This window comes from Nannobrachium achirus (genome assembly GCF_963921795.1).
Source record: "Nannobrachium achirus genome assembly, chromosome: 19".
In the NCBI taxonomy this organism is placed as follows: Eukaryota; Metazoa; Chordata; class Actinopteri; order Myctophiformes; family Myctophidae; genus Nannobrachium; species Nannobrachium achirus.
In genome coordinates, this window is record NC_137826.1 from 14571164 (window position 1) to 14586384 (window position 15221).

At 41.1% G+C, this 15221-nt stretch overlaps 1 protein-coding gene across 1 annotated transcript in view; it reads left to right on the plus strand.

Annotated features, from left to right (window-relative positions):
* cblb (Cbl proto-oncogene B, E3 ubiquitin protein ligase) overlaps window positions 1-15221 on the plus strand; it is a 106411-nt gene that overhangs the window by 41154 nt on the left and 50036 nt on the right. The window lies entirely within an intron of this gene.

Below are 15221 nucleotides of genomic sequence, written 5' to 3' on the forward strand. Positions count from 1 at the left end.
CTTTCAAACAAAAAAATCCGCTTGGAAATCCGTTCAGGCATTCATGAGATAGAAGCCTTCAAAGTCAGACAAAACAAACACTGCCACCTTCCAAATTTCTAGTGCACGGATCAATTTTTAGTGCACGGATCGTGCACGCCCATGCCTAGATCATGCACCATATGTGTAGTACTTTTTAACAGCTTTCAAACAAAAAAATCCGCTTGGAAATCCGTTCAGGCATTCATGAGATACAAGCCTTCAAAGTCAGACAAAACAGCCATTTTTGACATTTTGAAAGATGTGTTTGTTATGGGGCTAAACATGCAATTTCGCAATTGCGATCATGCCTAATACATTTGAGGCATTTTTAGAAAATTTTTTATAAAGAAAAAATTTGAAAAAAAAAAAAAAAAAAAAAAATTTTTTTTTTTTTTCAAAATGGCTTCCAACTCGGGAAACTCGGGCTGTGGCAGCCTGGGAGTACTGTAATAACTCGTGAAACTCGTGCCTTGGCAGTCAATGAGTTAATAGCTTTTATTCTTTGAATCGGTAGTTCTCACAATTTCAAGATTATTCTAAAATGTCCAAAAATAGCAGATGTACAATCTCGCTTGCTATGTCATTCTGTTGCACTCGCTCTGTGGACTAGAAATTAATTAGTTGACACACTTGGTGCCAAACCATGAGTTTCCTGAGTTGGCCGTTTTTGAAAAAGTAGCACTCCCTACTTCCGGTTCCCGGCATGATCGCCATCGCAAAATGCATGATTGACTCCCAGAACAACTCTCTCTTTCAAACATGTTTGTTTACATTTGAAGAAAACACTATTGCCTCTTTTGAATGCCTGAACGGATTTCCAAGCAGATGTTTTTGTTTGAAAGTGAATGGCGTGCACACGTGTGGTGCATCATCCGCGCATTATCCGCGCATGACCCGCGCACATTGTGACGTGCACATTAAAAGGTAAAATGTTGGCAATTGAAGACATTAGTCGATTTTAATCCTGGCAGCAAGCTTGTTAACTCATTAAAAGCCAACCCCGCGATGTCGCGGGAAAAGTAATAGAGTATCTATAGTGCCATCCACGCGATGTCGCGGGAAAAGTAATATATTACTGTAACGGCGAGTAAAAATACCTAGTACAATGGCCGACGCTCCGGAGACGAAATCCGCGCTGATTTGTCATCATCACGGCTCCACGAGCACACAATAGTCATCCCATAACATTGAGGTGGACGGGCCGCCTCATCTTTAATGTCCATTATCTCAAAACTACACTTTAGAAGCGAAGATGGAGGCAGATGCTCGCTTATAAAACACATGTATAAACGCTACGAGCCGATCCAGCATGGCTCCACATAAACAATGATCGGTTCAGTCGAAGGATCTGATGACGTCAGACCGGAAGTACTTCCGGTGGCCTTCAAAATAAGACAAAATAAGAGAACGGCCGTGAATGGGGGGGGGTGGGAGGCACTCTGGATATTATAATCCGTTAATGTCCTGGGCTCAGAATGAGTTAAAACACATCACCCTACACTCTGATAACATGTCCATTGTGTAACTCTTGATAATCTGTTGGCAATAAAACATATTTGACAAAAAAATAAACACATCACCCTACCTTTAACTACGACGCCGTCCAAAAACAACAACCAACCAGCTGGTTGAAAGACGTGCACCGGAGGCATGTTTACACTGGAAAGCAATTAAAAAGCGGCACGCTGACAATCTGTCACATACTCAGCCCATCCAGCTGTGCTCTAACGACTTTTGAGAACCAGTCATTTATTACCCTTTGTAGAGCTAATACGTTTCAGAGGCCGATCTCAGCAGTAAGCTCAATGTAGGCAGAAAAACAACATGCTGATATGAACATCATTTATATGCACATTTCACGTTGGCCATCCCTAGACTGATTTATCTGATGAGACGTTATTTAAGATCGCCAAGAAATATTGGTAGGGACAATTCAATAGTCCCTGCCAAAACCTATGCCAATAGTGTCCCCATTTACATTTTTACTGCAGTTTCATAAGGTTACAGTGAGAATGTAAGGCAAAGTTCACAAAAGTTGCTAAACGAACATGCGCATAGCCGCATACGTGTGTGTGTGTAACAAAGGAACAATTAGCACTCGCGAACAAAGTAAAAGAAAAAGCTTTAATGTGCCACGGCAGCAACCACAAACGAACGTAGGCCTACATGTGATGCGTACATTGGTGGTGTCTGATTGCTGCTGTGGCACATTAAAGATTTGCTGTAACTTTGTTCGCGAGTGCTGATGGTTCCTTTGTTGTTCATGTTGTCAAGAATCTCTGCACTGGCTTTGACCCTTAAGGCTCTTTGAGCTGAGCACGCCTACTGTAGTCTTTGAAGTGTGTGTGTGCGCGTGTGTGCGTGTGTTTATAATCATGTGTGCACGGTGGGATGTGTTTTGTCATGGGTATTACAGTAAGCATGGTCAGCCTAGCCTAGAAAGAGCAGGGCAATGAGGACATACGGCAGAATTGGTAGAAAATGCAGAAGTCCAATTAATCAAACTAACAAATGAGATGCAATGAGAACAGTTAATCATTGAGAACAGTTAATCAAAATAAGATACAATAATCAATTAATTATCATAATTCTTTCAGCGTTGTTTGAGTTCATTTGTGCCCAAAAAGACTTTGAGAGCTGTTTCACCACACAATGGAAGTCAGTGAGGAGTTGTTTTTGATGTATTAAAACAAAAAGGGTTTTTGTTAAAAAGGTTAAAGCTCTATATCAGGGTTCCCCAATAGGCGGCCCGCAGGCCATTTGCGGCCCGCGGGGGGCTACTGTCTGGCCCCCACCAACCCCAGTAATAATGGTGGTATAAGAGCAGCAACAACACTAGTATATCGTCGTTGTCGGGTGGAAACCTTGTATCTCCAAATTTGTATGTTCTTTCGCAAAGTAAAGCCCTGCTTCATCATACATGGCCGTCGCACAAAAGTAGTGAAAACAGCAGATCTACAAGCACACAACGCCTCGCGGTGTGAGGCGTTGTGTGCTTGTAGATCGGCTGTTTTCACTAGTTTAAATCATTTTTAAAATGATAAATGCGAAACAAACGGTTGTGGACATACAAGATTTTCAACCAGCAACGACGATATCTGAACTGTCGCTGGAGTAGTGGGAACACCACCGTCGCCCCCCTGCAATGTTGTGGCCCTCGGCTTGGTACCCTAGACATAATTTCGGCCTTGGGGAAAACTAATTGGGGAACCCTGCTCTATATTGTGATAGTAATCATTGTTTGTTTAGTAGCAGGGGTCTCACCACCTCTCCAGCTCTTTAATAAACAGAAAATACAAGTTCAGGTGGGTTGCCAATTACAGCCAATCAGGAGAGAGAACCCATTTAGCGGCTTAAATTTTATAGTCTTCCAGTTCCAATTTTGCGTGGTTGTGTGCTCATTTCTTCACTTCCAATTTCACCTGTTAATTCTGTATCTCGTTTGAGTTCTACCTCCTGATTGGATGAAATTGGCATCCTGACTTGAAAAAATTGCATTTTCGGTTTACCAAAGGCCTGGACAGAAGTGGAGAGACCCCTGTTACTGAACAAACACCTATAGCAGTGATTACTATCAGATTATCGAGAGCTATTTAACACTTATTTTAACAAAAACAAAGGAAAAACATTTAAACCACCTTTTAAATTCTGTTCAGCTTTTGCAGAGCAGCGCCATTCATCAGTGTCAGTGTTAGAACAAGCAACCAATCACAAAAGGTGGCAAGGGTCAGTGTTTCGGAGGCCGATCTCTGCTGTGACCCCAATATAACCAAAACCCAACACGCTGACATGAACATGGTTTATATGCATATTAGCCATCAGCCCTAGACCAGGGGTGGCCAGTATTTACTTCCAGAGGGCCATAGTGACTTCAATACAATGATTGGAGGGCCAAAACACTGTGCTGAATTGTATTAAACCTGCATGAATTTGGTAGACACAAAAAGCTGACTTTTGAAAAAAATGAATTATTTTACATGTGTCATTGTGGTGCACTCTGAGGTTACAATGAAAAGATGACAGTTAGCCCACCTCAATGTGTTATCAACTTTAAAATGTTTTGTCCGATATGCACCATTTTATAGGTTTCATATGAGACAGCATTGCATTATGTTACGGCAAACTGTTTCATAACTATACATTTTTGATATTACCATTTGAATACAATTACATGTATTAACTGTATGTACCAGTGGAATGCAGGTAAAGGACTCAAATTGTAAATATGAATTACCAATATTTGCCAATAACGCCTTGCGCTGTGAGCTGTTGTGAGCTTGTAGATCTGCTATCGGCTATTTTCACAATTTCTGCCTCTATATATTTGACAATTTGGACAATATTTGCCATTTTAGAGGTATTAAAAATTTTAGAGGTATTAAAAAGTCCTTAAATTGGCACTTTAGAAATGTGAAGATACCCTCTATACACTTAAACTTTATGTTGGTTTGTTTACAGTTGAGTGAGAAAACAATGTTTCACATTAAGTTAATCATCTGGGGACCCCCCAAAATAATTGGGAGGTCGTGTTTGATGTGATGACGTCATCAAACGATAAAGTCGACTTCAACTCAACTTTTTACTGAGTCGAGTCGACTTGCAAAAAAAAGTTAATGCCCTCGTGCTCAGTACAGGGCTTCAAGTGGGGCAACCCTTATTTATATTAGTATTTGTATTTGGGGCTTACAGTCCCTCATATATCACTGTGTCTTTTTTATTAGCTTCAGCAAACACCATGGCAGCAGTAGAACAGTGGCAGATGGACACAGGGTTTCATATCCAGGGTTTCCTGCAGGAAAAAACACAAACATAGTCTAGGAGCTACTGGTTCACCAGCCTGCCCATGCTTGGGCTGCACAATATGGACAAAATGCCCCAATAGTTATTCCAAATATCTCAAAAGCAATATAGTATCGTAGAAGAAAATCGTAGGCAGAAACCTCTTATCTGTATTTTAACAATTTCAGTTTTTTTGTAAATTAGTGCCCAGCCCCTACTTGATCATACTACAGCAGGGCTACTCAACTTAAGATGGCTCAGGGGCCACTCAGCAAAATAGCAAAAGTCCAAGGGCTGCGAGCTAAGAATGACGGTCCTATATTTTGGATGTTTAGACAATGCTTTTGTAACACATACACTACATGACTAGTCTAAAAAAGTAAGGAAGCACACAGACAACAGACACATTTCTATCTAGGCCAAACCTCAAGTGATGAAGTTACAATTTTTGCAACAAACAAAATAGCAAAAAAAGGTCTTGTATAAAACAAAGCAAAAATTGTTTCTTAGGGGTTTTTGAGAGAAACTGAAAAGTGGCATCAGAGATTATTTGTCCTCACTGAAAGTAGACAAAATAAATTTTTATTGGTATGACAATGAAGGGCCGCACAGACATGCTGCAGGGGCCGCGTGTGGCCCACGGTCCGCAGGTTGAATAGCGCTGTACTACAGCATCACACAAAAACATCTAAAGTAGCAGATCCCCAAGCTCCAAATGCGGTGTGAAGCGACACGTTTCGAGCTTGTAGATCTGCTTATGAGGTTCAGCCAACAGAAAAGTAGGGGGGGAAAACATTACGGGTTTTATGTCCGACAGCAGCGATATGAAGTGACTAGCGATGGGACGATAAGCGATATTATCGTTTATCGTGATAAAAGAACACTCATGATAATCGTATCGTGGAGATTTAATATATCGTGATATCGTCCTCCGTCATGCACTGGGATCAATTAACCTTTCATTTGCCGAGCTGCATATCCGGTACCACTTAAAATGTAAACCCTCTATAACTGGTAAAAGGTACTTATATTATAGGTCTTTTTTATCTGGTGTAAACCAGATCATTAAAGAGATCATTTTCTGCCGAGACATTCAGGCGACCTAGGCGACCTATTTGCCGATTGGCTGTCCAATGTCACATGGTAACCGAGCTAGTTTCATGATTGGAAGCGGCCCTCCAAACGATGGGATGGGGGGTACTGCATTAGGGCCAATAGCAGGGGACTTTCGCTCCTCCAAGCTATGGAATCCTAGACTGGTGTAATGAAATATTTTGTCCAGCAGGGAGCACCATTCCTTCACACTTCACAGGTCAGGCCCTAGAACTCTATGGTCAGGCCCTGTGGTCACACATTTCTGGACACCAATATCTGTGTAACATCCATGCATTTATACAACTGCGAGTCTGCCGCTGCGTGCTTGATTTGGCTGTACACGCTGACTTGTTCATCAGGAAACATGCTCCCTCGTCGATTGGATTTTACAAAACAGACCCGCGTCGTCACATTGAATCCTGTTTAAGAAGAGCTTAAAACACAACTTTCTAATGTTACATTGATGACGTGAGGAACGCTAAAGTCGTCTTGGTTACATAGTAGGCTATGCGAAAATAACAAAGCTCAGAGTCGCAAATTCAATGATCGCTGCATCAGCACACACAAAACACGGGCGTGAGAGAAGTAAATGAATGAAATGGACATCACGTTTAGCCGATTCAACGATTCCAAAAGTCATACGATTGGAAGTTATTGCTACATGCGGCTACATGCGTCTCATGCTGGTTTTGTTAGGCAACAGCCAGGGTCCAGGGAGTGCACAGAATTTTAGAGAGGCATGGGCTGACATTTCTAAAAGGGCCTTTTCATACGGATAAAAGTTAAGGGCTCAAGCCCCTTTTGCTGTATGTGCGCACGTGCCTGGCGACCAGCGCGTCACATTACAGACTTATCATTTCAATCCGTTTCTTTGCAAAAACACATTTCTTCAGTGGTGAAAGTGAGCCGGAACGGCCGGAACCCCCGTTCCGTTAAAACATTTGGGGCCGGAACGGAGTTCCGTTAAGACGAGGAGAAGCCAGCTGTCAAAATCCCATGTTAAATAACCTTCCACAAACGCACGTCCAGGAAGAAAACAATAGCCTATACCAAAGTCAGATTAACATACAGTAGGCTACACAAGTGTTACTAGTTAGGCTATATTTTCTGATAAAGTGCTTCTAAATTATTCCCGTGGGTTTGTGTAGGTCAGTGTGATCCATTTCTGTTCGCGTTTCAGTGTTTGTTTGACACGGAGCGAATAGAGGTGGGACGTTCGCGAACGAGTCGAGTCTTTTGAACGGCTCTTTGAAATGAACGATAGGATTCGGTTCACAGTAGGGAGCCGTTCCTTTCTAATGAACAGTGGCCGTCTTTTGAACGGCTCTTTGAAAGGAACGGATCCCAGAGATCCGGCTCACTTCAAAGAGCCATAAATCCCATCTCTAGGAGGACTCGCTGTGTCTGTGCCTGCATGGATGCTATTCTGCATGTGTAGTGGAGTAGAATTAAAAGTATTGGAAATACTCCAGTAAAGTAGGCTAGGCTATACTTAAAACCTGTACTTAAATACACTACTTTAGTAAATGTACTTAGTTTACTTTAGATAACTGGTTATAATAATATTAATAATAATATGTGTAATAATATAATAAATATAATAATAATATATAGATGCTTACCCTTCTGTATGGAACAATGAACAATATGAACAATATGAAGAGGCTTATTATAGATATTTCATTTAGGATTTCATTCATGTTTCATGTTACAGTAAGTGTAATGCCGTTGCCTAATTCAGGTGTAGGACCTGTAGTGTTTTTATTGTGTGTAGGCCTATAACTGTTCCAAAATGCAGTTTTCTATGCATTTCAGGGGTTTTGGGGGGTTAGAGCTAACTGGTTATAATAATATTAATAATAATATGTGTAATAATATAATAAATATAATAATAATATATAGATGCTTACCCTTCTGTATGGAACAATGAACAATATGAACAATATGAAGAGGCTTATTATAGATATTTCATTTAGGATTTCAATCATGTTTCATGTTACAGTAAGTGTAATGCCGTTGCCTAATTCAGGTGTAGGACCTGTAGTGTTTTTATTGTGTGTAGGCCTATAACTGTTCCAAAATGCAGTTTTCTATGCATTTCAGGGGTTTTGGGGGGTTAGAGCCTCCCAATTTTTTTCGGCCGCGCAGCTTCGCCGCGCGGCCAATTTATGACAGTTCCGGCAAGAATTTCAAACCACTTTCACCCCTGGAAAACATTTGTATTCTTGTTTCTCCCAGTGTTATGGTTTTTAATGTGTAAATATAGCACTTTATTCTGGGGAAAAACGTGTGTAGGCCTATTTTCCTTTTTTAAATCGCTAAAATAGCGCATTTTTGAACACATTTCCTTAACGGTTAACGGTTAATTAACTCATATGCTGCCATTTAACAATACCTTCGTACTCTTTAACTGCCATTCGTCTCCATAGACTTCCATGTAATTCATAGTGCACGGATCATGCACACCCATGCCTAGATAATGCACCACGTGTGTCCACATTGCTCACAGCTTTCAAACAAAAAAATCCGAATGGAAATCCGTTCAGGCATTCATGAGATAGCAGCCATTATGTTTTACACTGTTGTGAGCTTGGAGGTCTGCTACCTGAGTTGTATGGGGGTTGTATGGGGGTTAAACAAGCAATTTCGCGATCGCTATCATGCCTACTAACGTTTTTGGGGTCCAAAAAAATTTTTTTGAAAAAAAAAAAAAAAAACATTTTATTTTTATTTTTTTATTTTATTTACGGGATTCACGGGCGTGGCAGGGTGGTACAACGGGATTTTTAAGGGATTCACGTTTTTGGCAGTTAATGAGTTAACTGATAAGGCCTGACGGTTATCGGTTAAGAAAAAATCTCCATTTGGCCATCCCTAGACATATAGCCTACAGTAAGTTAGAATATTATGAAATATACATGAGAAAGAACACCAACACTAACTTCAACACACCAATACACCAGATTTTAAATTGACTGTGTGTCGATTCTTGTTTCACTATCATTCAACCGTCTTTGCCAAAAAATAGCCGATCTACAAGCTCACAACGCGTCGCAACGCGACGCGTTGTGAGCTTGTAGATCTGCTTTTTTTTTGGCAAATGTTCCACCCCAGGATAATGGATTTTGATTATCGCGATAATATCGTAAAAATCGCGATTTCTTTTGTCACAATAATCGCGATATGAAATGTTCATATCGTCCCATCCCCAGAAGTGACTTAGTGATTCTGTGTGTTTTCTTGAGGTGGTAATGCTACACATTGCAAGCATAACTTCACATTGCAATGTGGTCATTATGGTGCTATGCTGCTCGGGCTGTTACTGGTCCACATTTCTCCCTGTGTTTGTACAGTAAAAGCTGTAAATTGGCCTTTGTCAGGAACACACACACTCTCACACAATAGCCACGTCGTATGCTTTGATTTATGTGTCGGGGGGGGGGGAAAACTTTTAGGCTCCCAGTGATCTTTCCTGATCTCTATAAAACATCATAGAAAATCAACTGCACGATGTGCTGCTGATTCTTTGTTTTTGCCGCAGCTCTGATGAAACTCACTGCTTTATAGTCCAAAGTAACCACAAGGGCTTGGAGACCTTTTGAAAAAAAGATCTTTCATTCTTTAACCACTTAAACCTTTTAGACGTATTTAAAGGAGTAGTTCACCACTTTTCAACCTGTCTTCATATAATAGGTCCTCACTAATGTTCATAATAAAATAGCACATTTTTTTTCCTATTCAGTCTGGGTCTCATAGGAGAGCTGTCAAATCCTTCCTACCGGTGACATCATCGGTTGAATAATATTTTTGAAAAAAAAAAAAAAAAGATTTTTATTATCACGAGAACAATGGCTTCCACTTTAACACAATTAGTGCCTCTTAATCTGAAAGTTGCTTGGTGCCTCGGTGCCACGCCGTTTCCTCCATAGGCCGCCGCTATTATTTTGAAGGGCCGGAAGGGGTTTGTTTTTGTTTTTTTGGATTATCACTTGACGGCAACGATTACGTCATCTAGTCACATGACAGTGTGGGACAAGAAGAGGAAGATGGCTGCGCCCTGCCTTGTGCCTTGTTTACATTTAGATCTGCTGCAAAATGTCTCAAAATGGCTATTTTGTTTAAATGAAGTTTCTTTATGGGCCTCTCAATTGACTTAACATTGAGGAGCTTCACTTCGCGTGCACGCCCAACGTGCGTTGTAAACAAATCGCCGACATTACCGATGCGGGCGGGACCGGAGCGACATTAAGTAAGTAATAATATCTTTACTGTATATACAGTAAGATTCACAGTCCTCACCGTCAACGGCGCCATGGTATTAACCCTTTCAATGACGGTGAGCGCCGTCTACAGCAGCAGAACAGTTAACATTGCAACTTTTTCAGGAATAGAAAGCCTGCAGTTTCTATTAGCTTGCATTTCCCATTGATGATGTCACCGGTAGGAAGGATTTGACCCACCCACAGCTCTCCTATGAGACCCAAACTGAGTAGAAAAAAATTGTGATATTTTATCATGAACATTAGTGAGGACCTATTATATGAAGATAGGTTGAAAAGTGGTGGAGTGCCCCTTTAAGTAAGTGGCTCTGTGAATGCTTTTTTCCATCTACACCAAATCTCTTCAACAAAAATAGCCAATCTACAAGCTCAAAGTGCTTGTACTGCAAATGGGCCATTTTGGGCTAATATTTCCCCCCAGAATATGGATGCCAGGGTACAAGTGGTTAATCCTTTAGGCTTTAAAGAAAGGTATTGAGTCCTCTTTTCTCTCCTTGGTAATAATAGTAAAGCTAAATGCATTTCTATAGGACTTTTCTAAAAATGGTTTACTGCCTTCATGGAGCACAATAGACAATGAAATAACACAATGAATCCTTATTCAGCCTGTGATGGACCTGGGCTGCAGTATATATCTTTATTGTTTGACTTGTTGGGCTGAAGTCATGTTTATCTTTAGATTAATGCACTCCACAAGCACAGGAAACAGCATTGATTGTGCCTAAAAGCGACATGAAATCTTCTTTAACAATGACGCACACGCACACACAGTTTTTCTGACATGTTCAACCCTAACCCTAATGCTGAAAATAGCCCCCAGCGCCCCTAAAAACCACTAAACCAACCTCATCCTAACCCTTTCTTAAACCTAATTCTAAGAAATCTATGTTTAACCATAAATCAACCATTGCTATTGTGAGGACAGGAAAATTGTCTTCTCAGTCACAAAGTCTGTCTCTCAAATCCTACTATACGTAAGGGACATTTGTCCCTGGCAAGTTTAGCAATAACAAGTACATATTACATTCACACGCACAGATACACCCACGTGCGCGCACATGCACAGACACACGTGTGTCCGAGACACGGATGACCAAAGCCAAAGCATAACTTTCCTTTTATTGTCTGTAGTTCTATCTTTGCACCAAGTCCATCTTTAGGATGTGTGTCTCTGCCCCTGGCTGTTCTGTCAAGGGATTACTGGCCCATGTGGCTTCAAGATGTTGTGTGGGTGGGTGGAGAGAGAGAGAGAGAGAGAGAGAGATTTTAAAACAATGTTTTAATTTGTCGCAAACTTTGCAGTAGTATGATCCGTGTCACCACATGCTTCTATTTTTGAGTCGTTTTCTAAAAACGACTCAAAGAAAATATAATATAAATAAATATAAATATAATAGGCCGATATATATAACATATATGTGTAATAATAAAATAAACTATTAAGAATGTATGATTGAATTGTGAAGAAAAAAGTTGTGAAATGGGACATTCTGCATAATGACTGCTTTTACTTGTACTTTGAGTACATTTTGATACCAATACTGTTGTACTTTTACTCTGGTAGATTTTGAATTCGGGACTTCTACTTGTAACAGAGTATTTCTACATTGGAGTATTGACACTTTAAGTAAAACATTTTAGTTATTTCTCCCCCACTGAACTCAACTTGAAGGAAATGCAGTGTCCAGTGTGTTGTTCTCCTCCCTCGGCCTCCAGTCTCTGTACACTGCCCTGTGTAAATAAATCAAATGATTCTTTTAAAATACACTGCTGTGGCTGATGACGGTTGTTGTGAACCGAGTGATTCACACACACAGTAAAAATCCTCAGTGTTCATTCTGTACAAATGGAGCCATATACCCATCTGTAACTCTGAGAGGGTACCAATGGAACCAAATGGATCCGTAAGGGTCCAATTTGGTTCCACTTGGACCCTCTCAGGACTGTAGAGTGCAGGGAATGCGTCCAGGTTTAGCCTGTGTGGTCATTGAGGGCTGTTCCCCTGGCTTGAGGTTGACTCACTGGTTAGGAATCCTGCTAGGTGGCTGGGGACAGATCGCAGGGATCACATGCAGTTGATTATTACTGGATGAACAAAGCCAGGTCTGCTGAACCCGCCTCGGAAGCACTGGATATAGGGCTACGACTGTGGATTCTTTTCTTAGGGATTATTCTATTGCAGGGTTCCCCAATTAGTTTTCCCCAAGGGCCGAATCATGTCTAGGGTACCAAGCCGAGGGCCACAACATTGCAGGGGGCGACGGTGGCATTCCCACTACTCCAGCGACAGTTTTCGTCGTCGTCGGGTGAAAATCTTGCACGTCCAAAACCGTTTGTTTCGAATTTATCATTTTAAAAATGATTTAAACTAGTGAAAACAGCCGATCTACAAGTTGCGAGGCGTTGTGTGCTTGTAGATCTGCTGTTTTCACTACTTTTGTGCGACGGACTTGTATGATTTGCGAAAGAACGTACAAATTTGGAGATACGAGATTTCCACCCGACAACGACAATATACTAGTGTTGTTGCTGCTCTTATACCACCATTATTACTGGGGTTGGTGTGGGCCAGACAGTAGCCCCCCGCGGGCCGCAAATGGCCCACGGGCCGCCTATTGGGGAACCTTGTTCTATTGAATACTTTTTAGATTAATCGAACAATCGAGAAGTATGATTTTATTGCGACCGTAGGTCACAGTTTACTGTCAGAATCGTCACATCTTGACCGTATCCGTCTGACACATCACTGTGACATCACAGTGATGTCAGATACTCAGAGCAGGGATCTCCATATATAGGCATTAAAACAGGTGACAAGTGGTGTGGCTGGTTCAGACAGGGATCTCTGTGTATGGGCATAAAAGGAATTGTATGTCGTGATGTCATGGGAACCACTCTAACAGAATCCCCTTTATTCCCATATATGGAGATCCCTAATGTCATCAATATTACAGTACATGGATCTACGTAAATGGGTACCAGGAGTTTCCATATAAAAGGGGTAACTGGTCCGATAATACATCACTGGCCAGATGGCCAAGACATGGCACGACCTCGCCCTTGTCACCCTGAGGCGTCTTACTAGTGTGTGTGTGTGTGTGCGTGTGCGTGTGCGTGTGTGTGTGTGTTTGACTGTGTGTGTGTGTGTGTGTATCGTTGCGGGTAGAAAATCGAATAGTTTTTGTTACTAAATTAGTCTGCTTACCTATTTCACAAGAGTGACGCACAAAAAGCAAACACTGTATAGCATTAGCTGACAAATGTATCATTTATTTATTAAAATCGATTGTCACATTTGTTTTTTTTATAGTCGATTAAATGGATTAGTTTGAATAACTGTGAATGTATTGTCATGACCTAGAGAGTCATTGAGAGTCTAACCTGTCCTTTGGCAGCGGTTCAGGCTGTTCAGCATGTGCCTTCAGTGCTGATAGCCCCCTGTGTCTGCTGGCTGCTGGCTCTGCACTCACTGAAGGACAAGAGCCAAATGTTTCATTCAGTGGAGCTCCTTTCTTCAGTGTCTTCAGTGTGACTTAGGTTTCTGCATGCAGATGAGGCACCGACAGCAACAGTATGTGTTACACGTTTTCAAATAGTTACTGTTAATTTATTATGGAAGTCAAAAGGACTCGGTTTAGGGTCAAACCTTGCCCAAAAACACTCTGAGGGGAAGATGCCTCTGGCATTGAAACGTTAGTCCTCTGTCATGATGTATAGAAGACATGTTATATGACTGTGATGCTCCAGTGCCTCATTCCTTCATTCGTTTTTGAGCGGTGGTAGACCGCTCCATAGCATGGCCGTGTGTGTATCCGTGTATGTATCCGTGTATCCGTGTATGTCCGTATGATCCGCATCAACTGCAATATTCTCTCTCTCTCTCTCTCACACACACACACGCACACACACACGCACGCACACACACACACACACACACACACACACAACCACCGCTCAGTTCACACGGGTGTGATTTTTTTCTTTTTTTTAACCCATTTAGAACCGGGAACACATTATTGTGTATCATTATTTTATGCTTTAACTATTGGCACTCGGTGCCTCGCTGCGAGCTTGTAGATCTGCTATTTTTGAAAAATCGTGAAAATTTGAATTTGGACCCGACTCTATATAAGTGTCTTTTGAATCCTTCTAAGTTTTTTTTTTTAAAAACCTATGTTTCTATGTCAGCAATCTGGCTCGCCATCGTCAAATAAAAGATCCTTTTCACTTAACAGTTAACAGCTCAGTTTCTCTGTTCTTGAGAGACTACTATGTCATCTATATCTCTCAAAAAAATATTATAGTTCCAAGGAAGGACCATCCAGAAGCAAAATTTGAGTTACAAACGTTCGCTTTAAAAACGCATATATTCAAAGATTTGCACACATTTTCACGACTTTTTTCAAAAATAGCAGATCTACAAGCTCGCAGCGCGGCACTCGGTGCCGCGCTGTGAGCTTGTATATCTGCTATTTTTCACTGGTTAAAGCATTCAATAATTCTAGGCCTTAATGATGTACTTTTTCCACCACTGTGGGTAATGGGTATAGTAGTACACCTACTGGTTGACACGTAGCCCTGCCCGTGTACTACAGTATATACTGTACATCTACGCTGGATCTTTCCACTTAGAGAGTATGCAAGTGGTTTTGTGATAATCAAGCGTGGAGGCTTGACGAAATCGAGAGAACAGACCTGGAACAATGGTCTGGTCATGGGCTTTTATTGTGAAGAGAACAGAAACTAGTGAGGAATGAGTCAGAAAGGATGTGATGATGACTATTTTGAGCTTCTGCCTATCAGCGTGCTGCGTTTCCTCTCGGGTTCAGGGCGACCTGCTAGTCATTGAACCCACATAACACTTACAGTAGGTCGTCATCATTGTTATAGTTGACCGTGTTATAGACTAACACTATAACGAATTCATGAAAACCAGGATTAACGAAAAAAGTGTCAACTCAAATAAAAATCTAAAGGAGGCTTTACAGAAAACGATAACTACATTGAGCTGTTTTACAAAACGAATGAAATTTCATAGAGAAAATG